At 39.8% G+C, this 23,839-nt stretch overlaps 1 long non-coding RNA gene across 4 annotated transcripts in view; it reads left to right on the plus strand.

Moving 5' to 3' along the window:
- LOC132598180 (uncharacterized) overlaps positions 1 to 22,795 on the plus strand; it is a 70,737-nt gene extending 47,942 nt beyond the window's left edge. For 3 of the 4 annotated variants that reach the window (XR_009566048.1, XR_009566051.1, XR_009566049.1), the window contains 4 exons: positions 5,054 to 5,240; positions 5,797 to 5,937; positions 7,085 to 8,399; positions 19,372 to 22,795. This is a non-coding gene — a long non-coding RNA (uncharacterized lncRNA). The remainder of the gene's footprint in view (positions 1 to 5,053; positions 5,241 to 5,796; positions 5,938 to 7,084; positions 8,400 to 19,371) is intronic. The other variant, XR_009566050.1, reaches the window with a different exon arrangement.
- The last annotated feature ends 1,044 nt before the right edge of the window (positions 22,796 to 23,839 follow it).

The raw sequence follows: 23,839 nt of genomic DNA on the forward strand, positions 1-23,839 counted from the left end.
ATGGTTCCTTCCTTTTGCCACTTCAGGCCTGTGGATGACAGGGGCTACCAACACTGCATATTGATGTTTTTCCTAAACCCCTTTCACACCTTTACAAACACTGTTAACCCTTGAATAACACATAACATAGTTTGAACTGCATGGGCCCACTTAAACATAGATTGTTTTCTATAGTAAATACTACAGTGTTAGGGGTCTGCAGTGGGTTGACTCTGAGGATTTGGAACCGCGGATACCGAGGAACCATGAAGCGTGAGTTATACTCCGATTTTGACTGTGTGGTGGGTCAGCGCCCCAACCCCTGTGTTGGAGGGTCAACTGTAGTCTGTTTACTGAACTCTCCTTAAATTGCCAGGTGGAGTGTTCTCTGCATTTCCTGTTGGGTCATTGATACTTGCCCAATCAAAATGGAAAACAGCAAACAAAGCCTATATTCTGATAAACTTAAAATGTTTATTTCAGGGGGTAGAGTGGGGAGAAAGACAAGTTGGTTTTTGGCAGCTCTATCTTTGGAAACCTGAGTCTTCATACTTTGTAATATTTGCCCCATTAAAACTGCCTTTGGGGCTTCCCTGGTGGCACAGTGGTTGAGGGTCCGCCTGCCGATGCAGGGGACACGGGTTCATGCCCCGGTCCGGGAAGATCCCACATGCCGCGGAGTGGCTAGGCCCGTGAGCCATGGCCACTGAGCCTGCACATCTGGAGCCTGTGCTCCGCAACGGGAGAGGCCACAACAGTGAGAGGCCCGCGTACCGCAAAAAAAACCACAAAAAACAAAAAACTGCCTTTGATGGTTATTCTCATGAAATGTATTGGTACAAAAAACTTTTTTTTTTAAGAAACAACATTATTCCAGGCCCAACAGCCAGTCAGTATTCATGAATTTTAATATTTTGAAAGCTAAAGTTTTATTTCTAGAGACAAGGAAAGCATAAATCCATTGGTCCTCTTAACTAATGAAATAAGAGGCAGAAAAAAGCATTTCATTAATCACCACTGCATCGAAACTGTTTTAATGAACTGATTTTAAAGGAAATAGCTGAACAATTCCATTTTCGTGAGGCTCAAATGAGAAAACACGCTTAGAGTTTTAAAAAAGAAAAGTGTTTCTCTCCTTCCAATTAAAGAAAATTAATATTAAGGTATTTCAAATGACTATCTAAAAGCATTGTGACCAGGTATGCAGTTTCATCATGTTCTTTGGTTTTAAAGTGAGTTACTTTTGCAATGAAGGCAAGATGTATTATTCTCCTTTGCTGTGACATTTACTCCCAGCCTGTTTATACCAATGCAGCTGCTGTGAAAGTCAGTGCTTTTTCTTGTTCTTTCTTTTTTCATTCTCTTTTCATTTTAAAGGCATATATGCGAGTCATCTGACCCAGGTTGCACACGAGCTATACAGCGTATGGTTGGGGTAAAGAACATCATCTTTTGTTCAACAGTTTTTGTATTTCCTTCCAATCTTTTGCTTCTCTGGTCCTCAAATAAGGCTAATTACAAAGAAAAAAAAAGGTGGGACTGGTGGAAAGGGAGGCTTTAAAACCATTCCTTTTGCAGCAAGGAACAAAAGAGAGTACCAAGGGCATGGCTAGGCCTCAACAAAAAGAAAAGAGAAAAATCACCTAATGAGGATGTCGAGATAAGTGGTTGTGAAGAAAACTGACAAAAAAGAGCTTTTAGTCTAAAATCCATAAATAAGTGTGCATCAGATGGGTACTAGAACAGTTTTAACAAGACAGGCCATGAAAACTCTATCCCTCTATGCAAGAGTTACACGCCTTACAGAAATCTCCTTTCTTTACAAGATATTTTTCTTTCAAATATTAATTTAAAAAGAAATACTTGAAAATTAAGATGTTTTATTCATGTCTCTGAATCCATTATAGAGTGGGTACCACATAAAGGGTTGTTTTTGAGATAATTATCAATGCTGCCGGCTTCTTAGAGGTCAAAGGTTTTGCATGAACATATGAAGTTGTTCATGAAGAAAAACTGAAAAGAGGAGATTCTGACCTTGGAGACTACTGTGGCATTTTCACTTTTCAAATGGAAGAAGTAGCAGATATATTTGAAGTTTGTTAACTCTATATAGCTCTTCTTTCTGTCTTTCCTGATACGTTTGAGCCTTGCCTCCTGTTCTGAAACTAGGAGACTGGTATTGCTGTACTGGAAGCAATGATGGTTCAGACATAGAGTTACGACCTGCCTGCTTTTGGTTGTTTCCTCAGCTGGTGCAGCAATCTTTTCTAGACTGGTGGTTTAACTGGGCAGGTAAACACCCTGGCTCTGAGGTCAAGCAGATTTGGATTCAAATGATGCTCTATTACAGTCCTCCCTCTGTGTCCACAGGGGAGTGGTTCCAGGACCCCTGCGGAAACCAAGATCTGGGGCTGCTCAAGTCCCTTATATAAAATGGCTTAGTGAAGTCGGCTCTCCATATCCATGCATTCTGCACCCCCGGATTCTGCATTCGTGGGTATGGAGTGCCAACTACACGTACTAACTGTATTGGCCAAACTTGTCTCACTTGTAAAGATGGAGATAAAAAAATATGCCTATCTGAAAGATTTATTGTGAGAATCAAATGAGAAGATATTTGTAAAGTGATTATCGCACTGCTTTGGTGCATGGAAAACAATCAGTAAATGGTAACTATCATTATACTTATGATCTCATTGCTATGCTGAGAACCTGCACTGTGCTAAACAGTGTGGTTCACAACCCTTCCAGACTCAGTGCCACAAAGATGAATATCAGCCTCCAGATATTCATAGGCTACAACCCCCACCCCCCAAAAAGCAACCAAAAAACCCTACCTATAAATAAAAGAGAGAGAAAAAGAAAGTAGTATAATGAAAGAGTCACATGTTTACCTAAATCAGAATCCCCACCAGTTGGAAAGCTACGAAGCAGACTGTCTGGTATTGAAATACCAGAACCAACACTGCAGTTAGGAGCATGATATTTCAAAATAGTAAACATCTCTCTGTAACATTCTGAATAAAACAAAGGACAATCTTCCATGGATTTACATGATAGTTAGATTTCTGGAAAAGTCGGTGAATCTAAAAATTGTGCTAAATATACTTGGTGTTAATATGAAAAACAAAGTTATTTTTTCATCATTTTAGCTTTCATCATTATAGCTGACAAGTAACATAACTGAGTGTAATGCAACCTAAGACAGGACATCCAAGAAATAACTACACACTTGTGTTACCGAGAGTGGGTCCGGCTGCTCACCACTCAAAAGCCAATAAAGAGGCAGGGTTAGTGGAAAGGAAAGTTTGCTTTATTTCAGAGGCCAGCAACTGGGGGAGGGGAGGGCAGACTCCTGTCCAAAGGCCAACTCCCTCGACTGACAATCAGTGGGTAGAGCGTTTATAGACGGAGGGAGGGGGCTACATGCAGAAACAGCACAGTCAGCTCTGACATGTACTTCAAGCCAGCAGTGATACACCTCATAAGTAGTTATACTCTGTGACAACTTCATTAGACAATTCTCTTCCATCATGAACACTGGAGTCAAAAGTATGGTTAGAAGTAAAATAATAGCTTTCCATTAGATTAAAAAAAAATTTTCTTTTTACTAATATTTCTATCTGAGATGTCTCAGGGGTGCTCTGGACAACTCAAAGTTAGCTAGAGAAAGAAACTTACAATCTGTTATCAAAAACAGCTCAATATTCCAGGAGAACTTTGTTCTCTTAACACAGAGAGAAAACCAAATTCAGTCTTGCATCAGTTTACTGTTAATAACAAAATTCATTTACCTAATTAAACTCAATCTAATTTTAATCCTGACAATGTACAAAATTCTTTTTTCAAAGTTCCTTTTTCACAAACCTTTTAGCACTTTCTGGATCCATATTAATTTTTCCCTTGTTTTCCCATACAGAAGCCACCAGCCCTACGACAAAATTATTCTCTTTTCCCAACAAAAATATCTCACCTTTATACCTTCTCTTGCTGACAACACATATCGTACTTGCTTTATATACTGAAATGCTTCCCTTACCATTTTTACATATTACAGTTTTTAACCTTGAAAACCTTAACAAAACCAAGAAACAAGTAATTGAACTGTTATACCAGCATTTTTTGATTGGCAAACTTAAGAACATATTTCATAGCCTCTAAAAACATATATTTTTTTCATAGCACAATTTCTCTTTAATGGTACAAGATGTTTGTTTAATAAACCTAAGCCCTCTTTCCTCTCTCTTTTTTCTTTTTTCTTGGCTTGAAGTTTTACTAATTTACCCAAGGCTGAAGTCTCAGGCAAAGTGGGCTGTGTTTGTATTTTAAAGACACGATAAAAGTTAACTTCAAGCTTTATCCTAGGCATATTTTTGTTCTCTCAGGGTCAGAATTCTGAAAACAGTATTTTATCAAGCTAGCTTTCTCTAACTGCATATGCAAAAAGAACCAGTTTTGGAGTTTCAAAAGAGTTTCATCTTAACCAATTTTCTCCAGAGTCTAAAGAGTACTGTTGCCATACATTGGTTAAAAAAAAAAAAAAAAATCTTTTCCTTTAGTCATAGTTTTATAGCTAAAATTTTTCTTAATGAATTGAACCTGAATTTCCCATTTTACAAAAGGCAACAAGAATACCAGTCACACAAATGCAATACACACTCACACACCCGAAGACAGAACTGTCACAAACCCTCCAGAGGATGACTGATACAGAGTCCCAGACAAACACTTCCCAACACAAATGGGCCTTGACGTCAGACACAAGTCAGAACCAATTAGGAATACACCCAAATGACACTCAGTGCTCGCAAAGGGTCCTCAACATCAGAAACACGTCAGACCAATTGGCAAAATGCCCAAATAGCACCTCATGCTCAAAAGAGAAGTTTTCCAGACGCACACCAGTGCACTTACTCAGTCTTGGAGCTCGTCAGCTCGTCCAGAGGCATCTTTCCGTTCCACCAAGGAAAAGCGTACGTTGGCAGCCAGTGCCGAGCAGGGGAGAAACAGGGAGGAACCCTGAAACAAATGGTTTCAGCAGCTGCTAGGAATGTCCCCACCTAACCCCTCTCAGGGCAGGGCCAGTGAGCCATGAGCCGAGGACTCCTCACCGCCTTCCTGCCACATCATCATGGCGGCCGCTCTGCTTGGGAAAACCTGGGAGCCAGATATCGCGAGATCCCAGCCTCACTTTTGGCGCCAAAAGCTGTTAGTGAAAGTGGATCCAGCTGCTCCTGCTCAAAAGCCAATAAAGAGGCAAGGTTGGTGGAAAGGAAAGTTTGCTTTATTTTGGAGGTCGGCAAATGAGGGTGGGGGGGCAGACTCCTGTCCAAAGGCCGACTCCCCCCACTGACAATCAGTGGGCAAGAGCTTTTATAGGCGGAGGGAGGGGGCTACATGCAGAAACAGCAGTCAGCTCTGACGCTCATCTTGAAATTGGTCATCCACCAATGGTCAGACTACCATCATCTTGATTGCTTTAAGTACAGTTAGTCTTTAGTTCCAGTGTTGGTTTGTTCCCGTTTCTTTGAGGCCAGCTTTTGGAATTGTGGCAGCTTATGTCATGGTCATGATGTAGTTAACTTCTTCCACCTGGTTTTAGTCTCTATAAGACAGCTCACAGTCTCTATCTGAGCTCACAGCTCAGAATATTATCTATAGCCCTTGAAAAGGAACTAAAGTCCTTCACTTTGCTTAATGACTAAACTATTATTATTTAGTTTTATTGGACTGTTTTCCTTTGTTTCTGCATTTCTCTTTTTTTTTTTTTTTTTGCGGTACGCGGGCCTCTCACTGTTGTGGCTTCTCCCGTTGCAGAGCACAGGCTCCGGACGCGCAGGCTCAGCGGCCATGGCTCACGGGCCTAGCTGCTCCGCGGCATGTGGGATCTTCCCGTACCGGGGCACGAACCCGTGTCCGCTGCATCGGTAGGCGGACTCTCAACCACTGCGCCACCAGGTAAGCCCTTATTTTTTAATTCTTAAAATTAACAACAGGTGTTCATTTAAGATAGAGAGGTTGTGATATTGTAATTTATTAAAGGAAATATATATTTCACTTTAGTCCCCTCCCTGGCACAGAGCTCCTAAATAAAATTCTTGGAATTTCCTGTGATGAGAGCTTTAAAGGTGTCTTTTGCTATGTTAACGAGTGACTTTTGGAAAGCCCTCCCACCTAAGGATGGGAGATGGTTGCTGGTGGAGCCAACGCAGTGATGAGAGGTTTGGAGCTTTCAGTCCCACCCCCGAGCTCTGGGGAGGGGAGAGGAGCTGGAGGTGATTTAATCACGGGTGAATCATTACCTGTGGCCAATAATTTAATCAGTTGTACCTGTGTATTGAGGCCTCCATAAAAAACCAAGAGAGCTTCCCTATTTGTGAACATGTGGGGGTCTGGGGAGGGTGGTGCACTCGCAGAGGGCAGGGAAGCTCCGAGCTCCTTCCCACAGACTTTGCCTGTGTGTCTCTTCCATCTGGCTGTTCCTGAGTTGTATCTTTTCACAATAAACGGATGACCTAGTAAGATGTTTCTCTGAGTTTTCTGAGCTGCTCTAAAAAATTAATCAGACCCAAGGATGGGCGGGGCCTGGACTTGCTTTTAGTGTCTGATGTTGGGGGAAGGGTAAGGATGGCCGTCCTGCAGGACTGAGCCCTTGACTTGTGGGATCTGACACTCCCTCCAGGTAGATTGTGTTAGAGGTGAGTTGAATTGTAGGACACCCTGGTATTAGAGAGGTACTTGGTGGTGTGGAATAAAAACACACATGTTGGAATTGGTGTGGAAATCTTAGAGGCTGAGGGAGATTTGACGCACACAGAAGAGGAGGTGTCAATGTGACCTTGGAGGCAGAGAGTGGAGGGATGAGGCCACAAGCCAAGGATGCAGGCAGCCGCCAGAAGCAATTCTCCCCTTGAGCCTCCAGAGGGAGCACTGCCACGTTGATGCCTTGATTTCTGCCCAGTGATACTGATTTTGGACTTCTGGCCTCCAGAACGTGAGGGAATAAATTCCTGTTGTCCTGCACCACGAAGTTTGTAGTAATTTGTTACAGCAGCTGTGGGAAACAAGTAAAACTAACATATTAATTATGGTAAATGTGTTTCAGGTTCTCACTTTGGGACAACTAAACTGGTCCGTTTTGCATAGTCACATGACTATGACTACATGAAAGCCAAGCAAAGATGCTAATCTTCTAAACAAAGAGGCACCAAGGGAGAGACTGGACCTGGGGACTCACAGGACTGAGAGAATCACGAAGACATTCTGCACTGGGTTTGCACTGCACTATCTTCAAGACCTTAGAAAATTCTCATTAAAAGTTACAATGCTGACTTTGTTAAAAATACCGTGGTCCCGGGGAGCACAGATGCCTGCAAGAAGCTGGCTCAAAATTGGCAAGAAGAGCACAGCAATGAATAGTCCTTGGTCTGTGGTCCAGAGCAAGTTGGGGGCTGAAATGGCAAATGACAACCAGGGAAGATCTAGGAAGGTCTGAGCACTTCTCAGGTTCCTGGGGGAAAGAAATAGAGTCAGTATCTGGATTTCCTGAGATCAAACAGAGTGAGACTCAAACTACTGTGATTTGGCATTTAAAGGAAGTGTGACACGAAAACAAACTGAAATTTTAAAATCATAGTCCTTATAAAGCTTGGAAAAACATGCAGCACAATGCCTCATTATACTAACAAAGGAGCTGAGGCTCACAGGAATCATCAGAGTCTCAGTTTCCCTGTCTTTAAAGTAGGAAAGGTGGACAAGATCTTCTTAAGTAATTCTAAGTGGTGGAGGGAATGGCTGCTGGAGGGCAGTCAAGTGTTTGCTGCAAATTGTGCTGAGTATCAGCCTGCTTTCTGATAAAATATTAAGGTTGGGAATATTTGCCTCACAGCTAAAATTTACTATTTGTTTCTGAGGCTTTTGCTGCCTGTGTTTCTGTCACTTCTTTCTTGATTGTACAACAGCCCCAGCCTTCTGACAAACCTGCTTTGGAAACTGGCCAAGAAATGCTAGCTTGCTCCCAGGGCCGAGAGATGGCATGTCACTTTCTCATCTGGAAAGAACGACTCTAGAAAAGGCCATTTCTCCTTGTATTATCTATTGGTCCACCAGCCACCTTTAGGCCAAATCTGTCAGCCTTCTGTGTGTCTGCTCCAGGACCAGGCCTGAGCCTGAAACTTCTTTTGTACCAGGGAAACTTCCAGATCAGCCCCACACTCCTCACTTGGCTTCTCCGTGGGCAATAAAGCAGCAAGTTCCATCACCGATGTCCAAATGGCAAATGAGAAGTGATGGTTTGAGTAGAAGGTACTGTCTGGAAAAGAAGAGAAAGGCAGCGCTTGTGACAGAGCTGTTCACACTTTCCCTGCACAGCTGGGAGACATTAGCTGGATTTCCCCAGACTGGTCTGCTTTCTGGCACCGGTGAGTTAAAAACCCCCCAGAGCCTCCAAGTTTAGCTGGACTTCTATCATACACATTTAGCAGCTAAATCACCAAAAGTCGCTTTCAAATATTCATGCAAAGCTGCATCTTTACCCAAGGTCAGGAGTTCAATAGAAGTTAGCAAAAAGAAAAAAAAGGAATGGGAGGCAGAGGGCAAGAAAACAAAGAGAAAATATGGATAGATTACCTTGGTTCAAAAGCTGCTTTCTTTTCGAGGGAGTTTGTGCTCAGGAAGGTAGATAAAAGATAGTTCTGCAATAAGTAGGGTGTAATATACAGTAGGAGAATGAACACAAATAATATTTCTATGTATGTTGATTTCTACTCCTGCCACCCTACTGAGTGGATGGTAAGGAGGTTAAGCATTTGAAATTCAGTAAATAAATAACCCACATTTCAGGATGCTTTCTTTACTACACTTATATCCAGCAGTCTGGTCTGCCTCTATCAAAGGCTGTCAACTGATTTTATACAAAAGTTATATGTAAAATCTGTTTAACACAAAAAATGTTTAGTAGCAAAATATGTGTAGCAAATATTGCTTTTGTCAAAGCTATCTTAAATCAGACACCAGAAAATGTTTTTTATGAATACCTTTTAAATCTTGTGTTATTTGCATAGTGGAGGGGAAAAATCCAAAACACAGCCTCAGAATAGAAAAGGCTGGATTCCAGCCCTACCTCACAGCCAAGTAACAATATTTTCAGAGTGTCCTATAACTATGGGGCACAGCATCCTGTTCCCTTCACTTTAATGGGAACTTAATTATGAAAAATTCTACTTTTCTCAATATCAAGTGTTCTATTAACAGCTTCTGATCGCATAGTCAGGTGCTATCTCTGGAACTTTTATTTATACCTCACCTTATTCCAACAGAAATCCCAAGTTGCTCTATGGGCCAGCTTATAGGACTTTGATATAGCTTTCAGATTTTAAATGTTTTTCTGAATCTATACAGCAATATCAGAATGGATTTTGAAAGTGTCAGCTCTGATTTAAAATGGCTTAAAACAGGATTGTGTCTAGAAATCTTCATTTATAGCTTGTACCTAAATAATTTAATCCTGCTCACTTAAATGATCTATGTATTCCCTTCTGCCCCAACGTATATAAAAATTAAAAAAAGACAAACATCCTTCCACATGTTAATGATATAATCTTAGTATTACAATATAAGAATGGCCTCAAGAGTAATGACACCTGCTGGCAAATTCCCAATTTAAGTAAAAAGAAAAAAGAATTCTGTCTCAAAAAAGACAATATTTTAGCATTTAGATCTGTGGTTTCCCTGTTTTCTAGAGCCGGGGGCTCATGAGAGCAGAGCTAGAAAGACTGAGGCAAATGGAAACAGCTCCAGCCCACCCCTCAAAGAGCAGCACTTTCATTGGTGGTGGTTTTATTTATTGGACTTCTACATAAAATTCAATTAAAGAAAAGGATTTCTTTTTAAATTCTTATTTTATATTGGAGTATAGTTGATTTACAATGTTGTCTTAGTTTCAGGTGTACAGCAAAGTGATTCAGTTATACGCATATATGTATCCATTCTTTTTCAAATTCTTTTCCCATTTCTTGACCAAAAAACAAAAAAGAATGAAAAACAAACACAAAAGCCTGATCTAGGTGGAAAGAGGCAAACCAGGAGCCATGAGAGCAGATCTTGCCCATGGAGTTTTTTGGCCCGTCATTAAATTTTTAAAACCATGTTGCCAATATTTAAAGACAAGTCATTTTACACAAAAATCTGGATCTCTTGACAACTGGGGAGGTCTGAAAACACTGGGATCCCATTCCCACAGATAACTGGGTCTGGGTAACCCCCTTTAGAAAGTCACACACCCTCCAGTTCACCAGGTCCCCACACATCTGTTGACCAGAGTGAAGTATTCTGTAATTAGAGTGTTCTGAGAGTATAGTGAAAGAAACAATAGAGGATGTGTCCTGACCGTACCAGACAGCACACAGCTCTCTACCCTCTGGTGTGTTGCCCAAGATGCATGCCTGCTCAAACTCAAGCTTTGTGACTTAGACAAATTGAGTCTTTAAGGGACAGAACGCAGCAGCTTCCACCAGGGCGTGGTTCAGCTTCAGACAGATTGGGGGTTTGGCAGCCTTATGTCCTTGGTAGCATTTTGTGAAGAGAGGCTGGCACTACCTGGGTTAACTTCAGGTAGAATCAGGAGGACATCAGTTTCCTATCACATACCAAAGGATGACTGATTGCAACTCTGCTTTTATCTAACAGCCCAGACATCTTCCTCCCTTCTCCACCCTACAGTGATCTCAGAATCACAACTGAGATGAGTCAATACAGGAGGGTTGTGTAAAGAAGAGCTTTTCCAACCTGTTTGTACCATGACCTGCAGTACAGAATGTATTGGGCCACATGTACACACAAACTCACACGCACACAAGTTTTGTGTTCTAGCACTTGCCCTTGCTAAGTAAAAATATCCTATTTTGTATTCAAATTTATTGTTTCATTTTTAAAAGTGCTGTTTCTGACCTAGTGTACTGATTTCACAGTCCTTAGTAGGTCATAATCTGAAGTTTGAAAAACATGGTTTAAGAGACATCCTGTTAACTATTTACAATAGCCAAGACATGGAAGCAACCTAAATGTCCATAGACAGTTGAATGGATAATGACGATGTGGTACATATATACAACGGAATATTACTCAGCCATAAAAAAGAATGAAATAATGCCATTTGCAGCAACATGGATGGACCTAGAAATTATCATACTTAAGTGAAGTAAGGCAGACAGAGAAAGACAAATATATGATATCACTCATATGTGGAATCTAATTTAAAAAAAGATACAAATGAACTTATTTACAAACAGAAGCAGACTTATAGATATCAAAAACAAACTTATGGTTACCAAAGGGGAAACGTTATGGGGAGGGATAAATCAGGAGCTTGGGATTCACATACACACACACTACTATATATAAGATAGATAACCAACAAGGACCTGCTATATAGCACAGGGAACTCTACTCAATATTCTGTGATGACCTATATGAGAAAAGAATCTAAAAAAGAATGAATATATGTATATATATAACTGAATCACTTTGCTGTACACCTTTACTAACACAACACTATAAATCAACTATACTCCAATAAAATTAAAATATTAAAAAAAAAGAGAGACATGCTGTCAATTTATCTCCTAGATTTTTAAAGTTCTCTCTCCATGGTAGTGGTCATAAGAAAATAACGTCTATGTGATATTATTTTAACTCCTTATAGAGATGCTAAAATTGAATTATGAATTAATATTTTACCCTTGTCTTTCATCAAAGGCTGAGATAAGATACAGCCATATTCATGCACAGTATTCTTTGCAGGGTTGTATTCTTGATGTGTTCCTCTTGGAGTTCAAGAAAATTTTGGTCGTGACTGGTATACAGTATTTTACTATGTGATTATTATGGAATAACATCTTTCATTTCCTGTTTTTCCATGACCGTTAGGAAACTTAAAACTTTAATACACGTCTGCTGTAGCTTTTCTTAACCTGGATTTTCTAGTTTGATTATTTCTTCTCCATCTCTCCAAACTCACTGTCTTTGCCATTATCAGTTCTCATCTAAATTACCGCAATAGTTACTAACCACTGTCCCTACTTCCTCTACTTCTTATCCTACTCCACACTGTTCTGGAGTGATTTTTGCAAAACACAGATGTGCTGATCTAAAACACAAAATGACCTCCCCCATGCTTCACATGTTTCCATGGTGCCCTTCAGGGTCACCTCCACGTGCTTTGACTGGAAACTAAGTTAGGTAAATATACTTATATAATATTATAATTTGTAGTACTTCAAAAGCATAGATAGAAAAAGAGGAAAATGTCTAAAGGGCAAGTAAAGAATATGTGGTTCTAGACTGTTTTATTTATGACTACATATTATTTTTTTTAGTAATGTACATATAGAAGCACATAAAGTTGATGCTTATAGAACTAGGAATGATCTGACTTACTCAACAAATGAGAGACATCTAGGTATGGATCTTAAACTGGTGGCTCATAGGCCAAATTCAGCCCTCAGCCAGGCTTAGCTTCTCATGTTCAGCATTTTAAAATTTGCCCCTTGAATACCTTCACATAGACGTGTGCTGACTGCTGTACCACTCCTGACTGCCCTACTCATAGCCCATCACATTCATTTCAGTGACCTGCAAGACCCCAATGGCTTTAGAATTTATCATTCTTGATAGAAAATTAAAAGATCAAGGAGAGGTGATCAAATGGGGTCCTTCTCATCATAATCTAGTTTGTCTCCCAAATACTGGTGTTGCTTCTCCTTCTCATATTCCGTCCATGTTTTATTCTAAATGTGCCTGAAATCCCAGAGGAAAGAACTGTCTTCCTACCAGTCTAAATAAATAAGTAAACAAACAAACAAATAAAACCTTAGGTAATGTAGTGAGCACAGCATCACTGATCAGGTGGTGAGACTGAAGCAGGAGGGGTGAGCTATGCAAAGAGCCAGGCAAAGAAAATTCTAAGAGAAGAAACAGCAAGTGCAAAGGGCCTGCAGCAAGAAAGAGGCTGGTGTGTTAGGTCAGTGTGACAGAGGCTCAGTCAGAAAGAACGAGAATGGCTGTGATGTTAAAAACATTGCCAGGGGTTGCAATGTGAAACACCTCTAGACCACAGTAAGGAGTCTGGGTGTTAGTTAAGCAGTGGTAAGAACCCTTTTAAGAGTTTTGAGTAGGGGGTGTTGTAGTATGATTGTAGTTTTGACCACTGGGCAAGAATGAATCATAGGGGAGCCAAGGAAAGAAGCTGAGAACACTGCTAGGAGGCCACTGCCGCACACGAGGTGAGGGATGCTGGTAGTTAGACCAGGTGCGGTGGTGGAGGTGGAGAAAGTGGGTGGATGTGCGTGAAACACGTTTGGAGGATGAATTGACAGGAATTGCTGGTTGGCTGGTGGTGAAGGCACTGGAGAAGTAGTATTCAAGGATGATTCCCAGGTTTCAGGCATTATTAACTGAGTGGGCGATGGTATGGGAAGGCAGGGGATGAATGAGGTCATGTGGTGGTGAGTGGGAGAAGGGAAGGCCTGACTCCTTCTGTGCATGTCCAGTTTGAAACCTATTAGCCATGCACTGAAATGGGATTCGGAGGAGAAGCTCCTCACTGGAGACAGATCAGCACTGGCTAAAGTTGGAACTTCAAGCCTTAGTCAGAGTGTAGACAGAAAAGAGGAGGAACCCAACTGAAGGTCAGTGATCCTCCAATAATAGGAGTTGGAGTAAAGCAAGAGGAACCAGGAAAAAGTCCTGAGGAGGAACAGCTGGACAGGAAGAAAGAGCACAGGGAGAGTGTAATGTCACCAAAGCCACACAGGGAGAAGACGTCGTCACACTGTTGAATGATACTCAGAAGACAAGGAAGGTGAGGATGAAAAACAGCCGTAGGGCATCACCTAGTGTGGGTCCTTGGTGACCTGAACAGAACAGTTTTGGTGACTGGTGGAGTGGAAGACAGTTGGAAAGAGGTTGAAGAGAAAGTGTGAGGAGAAGAAAGTGCTGATGGTATAAAAAGGGAGTACCTGAGCTTCTCAGTAAGTAGCTCTGCATCTCTGCTGTGAGTTCCTTGGATAGCTTAAAGCAGCATGAAAATATGAATTTGGGGAATATGGTTTCAGCGTTTGTCTTACTTTCAGGGCCCCTTTCAATTTGAGGAAGTCACCCCTTCCCTTGGTTGAGTCACTACTGATGTTTGTCAACCAACTACTCTTTTCAGAGACAGTTTTCCAACTTGGCTGTGGTCATTCCACTCGTCCATGTACTTCAGGGCTCAAGGTCATATCAAGATGGTATGTTGGAGTCTGTACAAGTTTAATTGATTTAAAACTTGGACTTGGTAAGAGAGTCTCTTGAGATATAACACCTCCCTCCCCCTGGCAGGATTGGGGATGGGAAACAAATCATACACAGCAAATATCATTTATACCATTCTAACATGTTCATAGCATGTTCACAAAATCCTAACAAAGGGATGGAGAATGCACATGTGACAGGGAAGGTCATAACATGGGAAATATACAGTCATTTTAAGAATAGATGATCCAATAAGGAAGTTGTGGGTAAGTTACTGACCCCAATGTTCATTTTTAATTTGAGGAGATATCAGTATTTAGAATTTCAATATCTAAAACTAAAATGAATTCTGTACCTCTACACAGGAAAAAAAATTACTATTATTTTGTACTTGTCAGTATCTAAGCAACAATTCTCTTCTCTGTTAATCATGAAGGAGTTGCATATCTCATTGCAATTGCAGAGTTGTAATAGTCTTTTATGTCCTCATTTTAGAAATTCTGGATCCAGCCAGAACATCGCAATTTAGCCCCAAACACAAATTGAGTCCATTTTAAGCTAAGGGAGGGATCTTGTGTCTTGAGCCTCTGATGATTATAGTGTAGAATCATAGAAGCTTCCACTAGAAGGAATCCCAAATTTACCCTTAATGAAAGTGTCCACCTAAATAACAGGGGTCTTTCAAATCCTGCTTGAAAATTGTGTCGATGGTGTGCTTACCATCAGAGCCAATATCATTTTGAAACAGATCTCACAGAAAATTACTATGATTTCAACTCTATTCTCATCACAGGTATCACAACACTCAAATATTTAAAGCACATGACAAAGTCTCTCCATTAAAATATTCTCTCTTCAAGGCAAATAACAATAGCAAATAAGTGTTACCTTCTTGTTGAATATTTACAATGTGTGCCTGTGCAAATTGTTTTACATGTTTTATCCCATTTAACATTCACAGTTCTGGCCTGAGGTGGTTGTGGCCAGCTCTATCTGTCTTCATCTCTCTTGCCTGCCCTCCTGCCGCAGACGATAGCAAATCAAATGCTCTTTCTCATAACCTCTCTTGCAGCGAGAGAATTGTTTTGGTCAAGGAGACACAGAGGAAAATCTGCCAAGGGGATCCTGGGAAGACATTTCCTCTTTCTTGAAGGGAGAGGGTTATTTTGGGGGGTGTTTCTCTTCCTCATTCCCCTGCCCGCTCTCACTGCTTCCAACTTGAAACTTGGACTTGAAAGTGTGAGAATGAGCTGTCTGAGGCACTGCTGCCATTTCAACAGGGGTAGGAAAATCAAGGAAGGCACAGAGGACCTGCAAGCCTCCCATCAGGAAGCTGCTGGGGCAGCCCGAGAACTGCTCATGCCTTTATGGACTGAGCCAAGGTTAGCTTGCTCTTCAGTCACCTGAAGCCACTTTCACCCTGACTGATTCAGTGGGCAGGGTTAATATCCTCATTTCACAAATGACTTGAAACACACAGGAAGATGAATATTCTGAGGCTGCCCCGAGGGCAGAGTGCAGAACCCTGACTCAATCACATAGACTCAGAACAAAAACATCATCTCCTCCAGTTCCCTGAATCAAAATTTTCAGGTCCTGCTTTATGCAGCCTCATACTGTCATAATTTGTTCTCTCAGTACTGTATCTCTCCTTTGAGATTCTTGGGAATTTCCTGGCGGTTCAGTGGTTAAGACTCTGTACTTCCACTGCAGGGGGCACAGGTTCAATCCCTGGTCGGGGAGCTAAGATCCCACATGCCCTGCAGCGCGGCCAAAAAAAGAAAAAAAATTCCTTATTTGTCCTTTGAAATTCTTGGAGCAGGCAGAGTCCCTCCATAATGTGACTAGTGTAGACGCCAGCCATCACATTTGGAACATGCCCATAAACATGGGCTGGAATTTCACAAGCTTCTACTCACCCTCATACTGATTCATGTTAAGGTTTATTATTTCTGCAACTTCCCTCTGACCTTCCAATATCTATATAATGGAAATAATTTTAGAGAATTAAAAGGAGTCGTGTAAGAAGCATCTCCTTTCATCATTTGCCTTCATACATACACACGGGCTAATGTAGAATTCTTTTTTTTCCAGCTTTATTGAGATACAGTTGACATATAACATTGTATAGGTTTCATACACATATATAATGCAAAATGATTACAGCAATAAGGGTTGTTAACACCTCCATCACCTCACATAATTACTGTTTCTTTTTCGAAGTGAGAGCATTTAAGATTATGCTCTAAGCAAATTTGAAGTATATAATACAGTATGAACTATAGCCGTCAGGCAGTACATTAGGTGCCCAAAACTCATTCATCTTATAGCTGGAAGTGTACACCATTTGACCAGCATCTCCCATTTCCCCCACACTCAACCCCTGGCAACCAACATTCTGCTCTTTTTTTCTATGATTCAGCTTTTTTAAAAGAGTTTTTAAATTTCATTTTTATTTTATATCAATGTATAGTTGATTTACAATGTTGTGTTACTTTCAGGTGTACAGCAAAGTGATTCAGTTATATATATATATATATATATATCTCCACTCTTTTTCAGATTTTTTTCCCATATAGGTTATTACAGAATATTGAGTAGAGTTCCCTGCATGATCCAAGTTTTTCAGTTTCCACATATAAATGAGAATATTTAGTATCTGTCTTTCTCTGTCTGACTTTTTTCACTTAGCACAGTGCCCTCAAGGTTTATCCATGTTGTCACAAAAGGCAAGATTTCCTTCTCTTTTATGTCTGAATAATATTCCATTATATATACAGATCTCCCTTGACTTACAGTCGGGTTATGTCCCAATAAACCCATCATAAGTTTAAAATATAGTAAGTCAAAAATGCACTATTTACCATGACACTCCGTCTAACCAGTTATTTTTGGACCCTTAACTGCTGATATGCCCAGAACACATATGACATATGAATATGTCACACGGGTTAGAATTGAGAGCTATGTTGGAGCCAGTGACCAAGCAGAAGGAAGGAAGGAGTAAAGCCAAGATCTGTTGCAGTTACAATTTCCTTTGATCACTCAGTCTTTCCTCCTTTCACAGGAGGAGAGCATAGAAGGATATATTTCTAGCCACATCTTTTAGGTTTTTCCCAATACTGAGTTCTCTTTAATATGTTATCCTGATTCCTACTATTTTCATAGGAATCAAAATTAGTCTCTAAGGTCTGGATTTTCTGTTTCCCCTGATAACACATTACTTTTTAAAATCTAAACTTAAAGAATTTCACTAGGTCTTCATGAGTACCTAATTGCCCTGAGATTAGCTATGGGGTCAATTCTTTACATTGGATTTCAGAACCTGTAAGTGTGAATCCATTTGCTCTTTATCATCACTTTAATCAACTCTAATGACTTGTGTTTAATTATCCTACTTCTTCTCCCATGAAGAGCCTATTCTAGATTTTGGCTCACTCACTGCAAGATTAGAAAAGCCCTTTAGCCTAAAATTCTAAACAAGTCTGAGATAAGCATGTCTAGAGTTCAGCGTTACCAAAAGAACTTGTCATAGCTAAAACCAGGAAGAGATTCGGAAATTATGCTTTGTAAAGAGCGTTACTATTATCTGAAGTGTGTTCTCTTAACTGGTAAAGATGATGTCAAATAAGGAAAACTATGATATGAGTTTCTCTGAGAACATATTCAGAAATGTTTTATTGCTCTGAATTTAATCTAATTGAGCACTGTAGAATTTGGACATTGTAGAAATGTCTTCTTCATTAATGAGATTTACAACTTAGTTTGCCTCCCCAGTAGAAGGAAAAATGGTTACTATTGACCTAGTTGAAGAAGAAACCAGAGTTTGAAGCTACTCATCTGAAGCCTTAAGCTAATAGAAACACAGGTAACTATGGAAACAAAATGATAGCCCATCATTGTTAGAATATTACTGGCATCATTTATCTTAACAAATTTTATGAGTTAAACCTCTTAGAAAAGACAAGTGTTACATTCTTTGAAGTTGGTGTTCAGTTTCCAATGGGCCATAGTTGAAGAGACTTGTCACAAGACCCACCACCCACTTCCTTCCGATAGGCACTCAGATGAAACTATTTGCTGGACATTATTTATTAAAACAATCTCTAACATCTTGATCTAGGCTGCCAGGACTCTGTGCCACCCCAAGAATATAAAATCAAAATCAGGCATTGCCACAAAAGTGAAAACAATTGCCAGTGAGTAGGAAGAATGACCAAGTTCTACTAAATTTTAGCACGAGGCATTAGAGAATAAAAGGTGAGGAAAGTATTGGTAACAGTACTGTGAATTCACTCCCAGTCCTCTTCCAAATAGTGCCAAGTTCCAGGGAAAACCTGTACATTTGCCAGATACAACTCTTATGTATTCTTGAATGGAGTGGAAATTGATGCAACTTCTTTGGAGGACAATTGCCTTTGAGAATTTCATTTTTAGTAGTCTGTGCAACATATATAATCCACATGTTTTCAAAATTGTGTATGACATTCATAAGAACAGATTGAAAGCAGTATAAATATGTCAGTGGAGGTTCACTCAATTATGGTACATTCACACAGTGGAAGGCTATCTATCCTTAAAAAGTGTGAGCTGCAATGAAACAATCTTCAAGATGTTTTAAGTGAACAAATAAAATACATAACTTTCTCCCCCTTCCTGGTATATATTTACATTGAATTTCTCTGGAAGGTGACACACAGACAGATGACAGTGCTTCTAGAAAGGGAAACTGAGAGGGTGGGGAACAGGGCAAGGAGGAAGAATTTCATCCTACCACACAAGAGTTTAGATTTTTAACATGTTTATGTATTGCTAATTTTAAAAATTAATTTTTAAAATGGATGCATTGCTATATTCACAGTATCTGTGACTTTTATCATCAATGGAAATCCCATTTCTTATTATATCACAGTTGTTTCAGCTACCTGGAAATTGCGAAGTTCAACAGCATTAGAAATTAGAGTTGTTATTAAATTAGATACTAGATCTTGTTATTTGTGTGCTAATAAACATAGATAACTACCATAAATTGTATTTTAATAACATTTGGTTAACTGTATGTTAATATAAATATTTTCTTTTTATGCCTTTATTTTATTCCTTTAGAAGTGTTATTCTGAGAAGTCTACAGGCTTGACCAGATTTCCAAAAGTTCGAGGGGACAGAAAGATTAAGAAAGTCTAGAGTGATGGGCATTTCCTGAAAGATGTGTGACTGACATAGGTCTCTCCTTCCTTCCTCCTCCACCCCCCAAAAAACCCTGGAGGAAACCGGGGCACTGAAAGGACATGCGAATGGGGACCAGGTGGAGGGTGACCTGCAGTTCAGCCTTGGGAGAGGCGTGTCATCACTGCTCCTACTTCTCACCACACAGCCTCGGAAGAGTCATTGCAAGCCTGAGGGCCATTTTGAGATTAGCAGCCACAAAAGAAGCCCAGATGGCTGGCTTGGCCCTAATGCCAAGGTATCAAAAAATTGCTGAAGTGTGGATGGACTCAGAACCAGAGTGTGGACTCACCATTTTCTCCTGCTCCAAAGCAGCAGACCAGTGGGTTACAGCCCCAGACCCATTGGGGTCAGTGGTGATGCCTGGAGGGCTGTGCTCTGGGGCTCCTCCCTCCCCTCTGCCTAAATTCACCAGAAAGGGTACTAGCCATGATGTGACCTACACCCCGCACAATGCCAGCGTGTTGCCAAACCCCCAGGGGAACAGCCTTCATAGCCCGAAATGCATAGACACTTGAGGAGTGCAGTCACTATAGAAACACACACTGCGTGTGTGAGGCAGATTTATGGATCAATGGATCCATACTTTAAAGTGAGACTGAAATCCACAGAAATCTGACATAGGATATGTAGAGTTGAAGTCCCAGTAAGTAGAAGAAAGCTTGCCCACTGTCAACAGTGACAAGTTGGTCAGTAATTTGCTGTAAGTCCATGATGAAAACTGAAATATTGATAAAGTTACTAGTAATTCTTATGAGGGCCCAGAGTCATAAAAACCAAGTAAGCAACCAACCAAACAACAGCAACAACCACAGTTAGTATCAGTCAGGAAGGGCCTCTTGGAGCAGAGCTTTGAACCAAAGCTTTAAGATGGACAAAAATAAGGTTTGGTAGAGGGGAAGTGAGGACATTCAAGGCAGACAGACAATATGCATGAAGGCACAATACGTTTTCTGGACAGAAAACCCAGACTTGGAAGAAGCAAGCAGATTCATCTGGCTTGAGCTGAGAAAGTATTTAGAAGCATGAGGAAAGGACAGAAAATTGATGTAGGTTATTGAATAAAAGATTAAGGAGTTTTACATACTAGGCTGAAGGTAGCCACTAGAGATACTTAAGCAGGCAATTGACAGATATCCATTGTACTACACTGATATGTAGGAGTTTGTAAAATACACATCAAATCACATTCACAGACTTCCTTTTTAAATCTGCCCTCATTAATAACGTCTTCTGTGCTGTTAAAGTCTGGAGGCATCACCAATGCTCCGATGGATGACCTGGTGGGAAACAGGAGTTTCAGGGTTTCATGATAATGTATTTGGGATTTTGTAGTCCTTCTTAGCAAATTTCAGTTTCCAGAAAAGTCATCCTGAAAAAGAGTGCTCTTAGGATTTTTATATAATCATTGACACAATAAATGTCGTGGTCAAGATGTTAGGATAACTAGTATTTTTGACAAACTGAACATGAAAAAGTATTCTTTGTCAGTCAGTTAGGTTATTTTCTGTGCTTATTAATGATTTCAGGAATCCTTATTGTGAATTGAGGGTAAGATTAGAAGTGTGGTTAGAAGTTTTTTTTAACAAGGTGCTGTTGTGTTGTATCTATGATGTCTACGTATTTTATGTCTTCAAATCCTCACATAAAAAGGGGCCCATATACTTATTTACTACTTCATTCACTTCATACAGTTTATAATCTGATATTTCCCAGATTTGAATGCAAAAGTTTAATTGTTTGTATGTTTGCTTGTTTATTCTTTAAACTAGGATTTTGGTAAGAATTGGATGTTAAATAATTTGCAATTATTTTCTTGGATAGGGTTTTGTTTTGTTTTAAATTTATTTTTATCCCATAGTACCTACAAATAATTTTAGTTATCAAAGATTTTTTTGTTCAGCAGAACAAAAATCCACCAGTCTCTTGATTCCTCTTTCACAGTTCCTCACAATGGGGCCCAGAGTAAATCATTTTCAACTTTTTTTGTTGTCTCCTCTGACATTTACATCAGAATTTTAATATAATGTATACAGCCTTTTTCTCTTGATTCTGGCTAAGAACTAGACAAAATCACTGTTGCCCAAATCATTGTCATTTTAATTCTCATTCTTTTTGATATGACCCATTTTTCTTAAGGTCTGTTTTGTCCCTATTGTTTGGACATTTCGCAGTCCTGTGCCAGACTGTAGGTTCTTTTTCATGCATTGTGCTGGCACTCATATTATTCAGTTTGGGGAAATATTCTTGTATTTCTTCTGCATCATTTTCTCTATTCTTCTTTTTCCCCTGGAACTTAGAATATTGGAACTTTAATTTTCTCTTCTTCTATCATCATGTCTTTTTCCTTGTTCAGTTTTGGTAGAGTTCCTCACCTTTGTCTTCCAAAGTTTCCACAGAGTTTATATATTTACTCACATATTTTAAATTGCCTTTCTATTTCCTTTAGTGGTATGCTGTTCTTGTTTTATTTGTGTAATATTCCCTTATCTCTCTAATGTTTTCTGCAACGTTTTCCTCTTCTTGCATTTTCCCTTTTTTTTCCTGTTTCTGCTTTTCCACTTTGCTTATTTCAGCCTCTCTATTTCTTGTTGGAGATAATCCTCAAATACATGGTTATCATTGGCTGTTCTTTTATGTTGAAGAGTGAGGCACTGAAAAATTGCCTGACATCTGTTTGTGCAAGGGGAGGGGGTGTGGGCTGGTGGCTGCATTGCAGGCAATAGAGAGGCCCTCTGGCTTTTTAAAGGGACCCCTCTTATCAATACTAGTGTCTTCCCTCTAGAGTTGTTTGTTTTCTCCACAGAAGGAGTTTCCAATCTCCTGTTTAGAAGGTGAGGTGATGACAGAGGAAGATAAAAAACCCAGCTGATGGGTGCTCTGGAACTGGATGGGGAAAGAAGACAGAAGGTTTCTCAGCAGTCAGGGTGTCGGTATTCACTGGGTGACATTGTTTTCAGTGCGCCACCCCTTCTACTGTCTGTCCTTGTACCTGGTATCCCTAGTCCTGAACCTGTGGTTAATATAGAGGATAAAACATGTAGTTTCTTACTAGAGTAAAAGAAGCACTCTGACAGTGCAGAACAGAAGTGAGAAGTAGAAGTCCCCATCTCTAGAACTGACCTCCCATTTCTGAGCCTTTTGCAGGTTCTGTAGACACATCTGCTTGCTTCTGTGGCCACTCTTCACACACACACACTCAGTTGCTTAGATAGGACCTTCCTTCTACCTTCTACATCATTTATGATTTGTCCATCATTTTCTGTATGTACATTTTATTTGAATTAAACATCTTCCAGTCTCATTGGCAGTGGAATTTGGTTTTTTGTGTCTTGTTGCTGTTATTGTATGGGAATGATCTTTGGAGACAAGAGGTCAAAATACATCTTTATTAGGTTAACCTTGAAATGAAAATCTCCTGGAAAGTGATTGAAGAATAGATCATTTTTGTGATTGGCGAGGACTGCATAAATTTTATATTAACACTGTCCAATAAAAGTTTTTGAGATGACCAGGAATATTCTCTTCTGGCACCATTCAATAGGGCGATTACCAGCTCACGTGGATACTGAATACTGAAATGTGGCTGAGGAACTGAATTTTTCATTTTGTTTAGTTTAAATTAATTTAAATTTTAATGTCTCCAAGTGGCTAGTGGCTATTGTATTGGACAGTGCAATTTTACATGGTAAAAAACTTGAGGAGCCAAACTAAGACTCCAGGCCAGATAGACGGCCATTTCCAATATGGCAGTAGATTTAGTCCTTTCTCACTCATAAATAATTAATGCAATTCCCAAATACTATATTCTATATTTTTATGGTATTGTGGAGATTATTTTTTGCTGAAAGTTCTATATGTCATCTATCTACAGTAAATGTCAAGAGTACTCCAATGGAATGTCCAATTATTTTTAAGAGCTTTCAGGAAAACAATTAGCAGAATCAATTACAAATAGCTCCACCAAAGTACAAATGAAATCTCCTACTGTATGAATGTATTAGCTATGTGTTAATTAAGTTTTAGAAGAAATTTGCTAAAAATAACATTTTAGTTTGAAAATAATTAATATTCAGTCCTCTTATGGCAGTTATTGAAAAAAATCTTTGTCCTCTGAGGCCCCTCCATATTCACCGTCACAAAAACATGTAACTTGCATACAGAAGGAATATTGTTTGTTCTATTTGTTATAGCCAAGGGGCATTTATCCAGAGCATCCTGGTCATTGGGTCACAGGATGAAAAGAAGGAAAAACAACACAGCTCCATTGCAGCTCGAAGAAACAGACTGTTTCTGTGGAGTCTGAGACTCGTACTGGTGTGTCTGGAGCAGGCTTCAGATGTTGTAG

Source organism: Globicephala melas, chromosome 11 (genome assembly GCF_963455315.2).
Source record: "Globicephala melas chromosome 11, mGloMel1.2, whole genome shotgun sequence".
Classification (NCBI taxonomy): domain Eukaryota; kingdom Metazoa; phylum Chordata; class Mammalia; order Artiodactyla; family Delphinidae; genus Globicephala; species Globicephala melas.